Genomic DNA, 6,000 nt, shown 5'->3' on the forward strand with positions numbered 1-6,000 from the left:
TAATTGTATTTATGACACAGTGTGATATTTCAATATATGTATACAACATGTACTGATCAAATTAGGTAATTAACATTTCCATCCCATCATTTTCTGGAAATGAATAACAAAAATGTGGTATGTGTATAAAATGGAACATTATTCAGTTTTAGAAAATAATGCCGTCCTAACATTTCCAACAAAATAGATGGAACTAGGTGGCATTGCATCCAACGAAAAAGTTGGACACAAAGAAAATTCTGCATGTTCTTTCTCATCTGTTGATGCTAAAAAGAAAATCAATCTGAATATAGAATAGTGATTACTAGAGGTTCGGAAAAATGAGGTGAGGAAGTACAGAAGGTGAATAATGGGTACCAAAGCACAGAAGTTAGTAAATTCTAGTGTTCTGCAGCACAGCACAATAACCTGTTATATATTTTATGAACAACTAGAAGAGAGGAGGTCAAAGGTGCCAAACAACGTTCAAGTGATCCTCAATTCTGGTTTAGTCCATTACATTATGATCTCATGCAATTCTCTGTTTCCTCATTTATAAAGTGGAACAATAATAGTGACAATCTCATGAAATTAATGAGGATTCTAAACTATACTACATATAAAATACTTAGAATGACTAGTAATTAAAGGTTTATAAATAAAAAATATCATTTACAGATGTCTCTGCTTAATACAAGATGGTAAACAGTATGAAAACAACTCAGGATCACTGTCAATTCCAGAATGGCCTCTTGAAATGTTCCCTATAAAAACAGTCAATGCACTCCCTCTCCCCTTCACTGCCTCATCCCACAACTGGGAACTGAACCAGGGCCTCATGCACACTACCACTGAGCTACATCCCCAGACCTTTTACTTTATCTTGAGACAGGGTCTACATTGCCTTGACTGGCCTCAAATTTGAGATCCTCCTGCCTCCCAAGTAGCTGGTATGCACCACGATGAACCATTATGCTTGGCTCCAATACATTCTTTTTTTTTTTTTTTCACATACATATGTACATGTGTGTGTGTGTTATATATATATACATATATATATACCTATATATACACACCACATGTGTATATATATTTTTGGTTTGTAGACAGACACAATACCTTTAATTATTTTTTATGTGGTATTGAGGACCAAACCCAGGCTTCATACACGCTAGGCAAGCACTCTACCACTGAGCTACAATCCCAGTCCCTGATACATTTTTTTTTTTTTTTAAACAAATGGGATACATCTTGTTTCTCTGTACATGAAGTAGAGGAGTACCATTTTGGAATCATACATTTACATAGGGTGATAGTTTTGATTCATTCTGTTATTTTTTCCTTCCTCCACCCCTCCCACCCCTCTTTTCCCTCTATACAGTCCCTCCTTCCTCCATTCTTGCCCCCGATACATTCTTAAAATAGATGATTTATTCCATATATACTTCAACTGCAAGTATTTTAATATGTACTACCATGCTCTTAAGTAAAACATTTTACAAAAAATTAAAAAGAAAAAGTCCATCAAGGAATTAAGAGTGATCAATCTTTTATAATTATTTTGCTATAAAATATTAAAATAACGGAAATCCAAAATCATATTTCTCCATAATCCCATTAACTAATGAAATCAAAGTTTTCATTTGTTCATGTTATTTTCTATTCCTTATCTATATGCATGTCCAGTTTTTACATATTACAAGAACATGACATTTTATAGTCCACATTTTCATTTCACATAATACCATTCCACTTTACAAAATTTTCACCCTTATACTCTTTCCTTTATCATCTCTACTCCTTGAAGATAACCAATGATAACAGCTTGACAAGTATCCTTCACAACTTTCTCTTAGTCCTTACACATGGACCTTCTCTTAGTTCCCTTCCTATGGTATGTGTCTAGCATACATAGTCACATACACAGAAACAAGTTAAATTTGTTTTTACAAAAATTGAAGTATATAACTTATAGATATGCCATCTATTTGGTTAAGCATATCAAACATTTGTATTTTGAATTTAATATAGACCAGAAGTTTAAGTATTAGGAGGGATCTGCTGGACCAGTTAATAATATATACATTTACAAAAATTATTTTTTGTAAGATAACTTTGAAAAGATAGGAACCAGATTTAGACCTCATACCTAACACACTATTTCATCCATGCATAAATAATTCAACTATATACAACAAGCCTAAACAAATCTCAAAACCTATTTTAGAAAATAAAATTAGTTACTATCTTTAAAAAAAATCATGAATAGTATCCCAAAAATATTCTCAGTTCAGTGTATGTGTACGTAATGCTGGCCTTCACTATAGACAGTAGAATATAAACATGGTTTTCTCTGTAACAAGAGATATTGATGGATATAGTGCTGATCCACTCACAAACTCAGAGACTGGCACTCAAGTATAATCTGATTACAATCAAAATGATCCTGCCTAATTAATACCTATTGTTATGAAAGACCCACAAACAGGAAAAAAAAACATCAAGCAGGTCCACAAAGAATTTAAGGTTACACCAACAGTCTTATAACAGTCACTCTCCACCTAAACAATCTTGAATAATAGAAGATCCCCTTAATCTGGAGCTACAGGAGAGAACTTTGGGGCATCAAAGATGGTGTGAAGTATTTACTGAAGTCCCCAAAATTACAAAGCAGAGAATGTGGTACCCAAACTATACAGCCTCTGTTGTAAGAGGTAAACTTTTCTTACTAAAAATCAATAAAAGTCTTTGAGTTCCTCTCACGTGGAGGGTCATAAGTACTGAAGACACAAAAAGCAGTAAAGGGCTCTATCCTAAAGAGGTTCACCATTTAGAACTACCAACATGTACTATCCCAAAATGACCATAAATAACATGGCCCAAGGCCTGGCATAGAGCTCATCAACTAGCATAGGTGCTCAATAATTTTCTTGCAATTTATGATTATAAACATTAAAGGCAACAAGCATCATAACACAGTATCATGTCACCAATGCAATTTCAGATTAAATAACCTAATGGTTATCATCCAGACCTATATAGTTAATTTGCTTTAACTGCCTCAAGACAGTCAAATTATTTAAAAAGAAACTACTACATAATTTCCACTAATTTGTTTGGAATACACATGTGTAACACACATGGAGTTTGGCTCACACACGCACACACAACGTGGGGGGAGAGCATTTGTACCCTGTAAGAATATCCTACTGAACATTCTAATTAAACACCAACAACAAAATGGACTATGGATCTAAAAGATATTGAAGATATTGAATGTAACCTTCCCCCCACAATGAAAACTGTAAAATAATGGGTAAACCCTATACAAGTGCTACACATGTTACACGTATAAAGTTTCTACTGCAACCAGTGTGACACCTTTGAATGTAACAGGAGAAAGAATATACTTAAAATTTAGTCTAATAAGTTACCAATGTACCTAGATGTTTTCTAGAACATTCTAGAACATCCTAAATGATGAATGACAAAATCTTCCTGAATTAACATTACACTTAAACTCATCCTATATATTTTAATTGGTCGATCATACTTCCATATGCATTCATTCAAGAAAATGAGGGGCTGGGGAGATAGCTCAGTCAGTAGAGTGCTTGCCTTGTAAGCACAAGGTCCTGGGTTTGATCCCCAGCACCCTAAAAAAAAAAAAAAAAAGAAAAATGAGGATCTATCTGAAAAACTGATCACAGTTTGCAGAACAATTTAAAATTTCAAATACATGCATTCCATACCCAATATTTATATTCAATGAACTACTTAGTCCTACTATCATTCAGTTTAACTTGCTTTGACTAATTACTGCATGAAGAGAATGTAACATTTTGTAACCCTAATACTATCAACATTAAATTTTAATTGCTCAAAATACAATGACATGTATTTTAAAAAGACTACTGGTGAATGGATAGATAAGGCAGATGGAATAAATATGATGAAACTAGGTCTAGTAAAATGCTGATGAGCAGAATCCAGGTGGTAGGTTTTATGATGCATCCTGAATTGGACTGTATTTTCAATTTAGATGGACAGTTATAAATATTTCCCAATGACTTACCTTTTAAGAAACGCAGATTTTAAAAAAACTCCTAAGTGGTATCCCAACACAGGCACATTACTTTAGACAAACCTGGGGTTTGAACCTGCGTTCAAATCCCGTTCAAAACTCTTAACTAGCAGTCTGATATTGAGTAAGTTACTTAACCTCATCATGACTACATTTCCTCATTCGCAATGAGTTTACAATAGTTATTCTGAGGTTAAATTTACACATAAAGCATTTCACCCAGTGCCATCACTCAAAATATTAGCTGCTAACAACATGATGAGATTGACAACTTTGTGCTAAAGGAAAGGGCATCTCATAAAGAGAAGTAGCTATTTTTTAACCAGGTTGGCTTAACACTAATTGATCATTTTGAGACCATTCCCAAAAGGAAGATTCCTGATGAGAAACTTACTGCTTAACATGTTGGGGGGAGGGGGAGTTTAAAAGAAATGTCTGAAAAATATTGCTCAATGGATAGTATTGTGCTCCATCTGAAGAAAACCACTCAGAATCCAATAAGAAAAGTTTCAAGGCAAACTTTAATAAAAGGCATTCAACAACTCCTATGTAGAACTGGCTTCACCTATGCAGGCTGGTTGGGGGACATCCTTGTTATGACAAACTTTGTCATACTCTTCCACGTTCCTAATCGCAGGAACGTGTGTAGGTGCCGAAATCTTTCTCCTACATCAGGATAGGCCAAGGATCCCACTTCTTCACAGGTAAGAGTGCCACCTCCACTTTGGTCTTGATAACGGTTAAGGGGGGAGGGGAAAGGATGGCAGCCAAATGAATTCGCGAGGATGTTTCTTGAAAATCCCTCTGGTTATCGCTCACGAGACGCCCTCCACCACTTATTCCCGCCACCACTACCCCCACCTGACCTCTCCCAGTGAAACTTCCACGGACTCTCATTCACTGAGCACGTAGTTGAGGTTCTGACCCCTTCCCTCCGGGGCCCCCCCATAACACATACACCCGGCCCCCCATTCTGGGGGCGGGGGGCGACGCAAACAACCGCCCCCCGCCCCTCCCCCCAGCAGCCAGCTTTGTCCCACCTCCGAAGGGACCACTCGCCGACGCGCTCCTGCCCGCGAGGTGGCCGCTGACCTGCCCGCGACCTCCCCCCGCTGCGGGCGTCGGCGCCCCCTGCCTCCAGCCCCGGCTTGGCCCGCCGTCCCGCCGCGGCCCCGGCCGGCCGCGCCCCCGCCCCCCGCCGCCCGACTTCTGCCTCACCTCACTACCCTCTTTCGGGGGCCGGACTCCAACCTCCTCTCTCTCCGCCATGTTGGGCCCCGCTCGGAACCGCTGCGGCTCCCTGCGCGGCGGCGGCACCGCTCGGGCCCCCGGCCCCCGCCCACACTGCAGACACGGCCGCCGCGCCTCGGCTTCCCCGGACCCGGCCGGGCCTGGCGCGCGAGTGAGGAGGGGGCGGATGCCGCGCGCGGGGCTGCGGATCCTGGGGTCCCACGGGTGTGCGCGTGGGCGGGAGGGCCTGCCCGGGAAAGGGGGGCCGGGACTCGGGGGGTTAATGGCCTCCAAGGGGCCCCCGTGAGTAGGATTATTTTCTCTCAGAGAAATTCCTCCGCCTGCGGTTTCTTAAAGGGATCACCAAACCAGCCCCTTGCGCGCGCCCCTGATGCGCAGGCGCACCGTAAGCCCCTCCCCCCTTTCCCACCAAGCCCCCGGTCCTGAGCGTGCGCGGTGAGTGGCCCAGGGTAGGCCAAATCCTGCAAGTCTCTTTACTGCCAGCAGCTGCTCCCACCACTCAACTATGGCCGCTCCCTTAAAGGGACCATGACGCAGTGATGAAGGAAGAATGAAAGAAATCAATGAAAGGACAGTCTGGAGGATTGGGTGAAATGTCATTGAGGGGTCCACAACACCATCTTACACCTGACTACAGAGATACTGTTGAAAAGAGAAAATGTTGATGAGCTGAAGTTCTCAGTGGA

General features: G+C 40.7%; 1 protein-coding gene across 7 annotated transcripts in view; it reads right to left on the bottom strand.

Annotated features, from left to right (window-relative positions):
- The window catches only part of Zmym4 (zinc finger MYM-type containing 4), a 186,496-nt gene extending 180,888 nt beyond the window's left edge, over positions 1–5,608 (bottom strand). For 3 of the 7 annotated variants that reach the window (XM_047543832.1, XM_047543830.1, XM_047543842.1), the window contains exon 1: positions 5,290–5,371. The gene's annotated coding sequence lies outside the window, so the exon portion shown is untranslated. Of the gene's footprint in view, positions 1–5,289 lie in introns of all 7 variants that reach the window. The other 4 variants (XM_047543836.1, XM_047543834.1, XM_047543837.1 and 1 more) reach the window with 3 other exon arrangements.
- Between the last annotated feature and the right edge of the window lie 392 nt (positions 5,609–6,000).

This window comes from Sciurus carolinensis, chromosome 1, assembly GCF_902686445.1.
Source record: "Sciurus carolinensis chromosome 1, mSciCar1.2, whole genome shotgun sequence".
Lineage (NCBI taxonomy): Eukaryota > Metazoa > Chordata > Mammalia > Rodentia > Sciuridae > Sciurus > Sciurus carolinensis.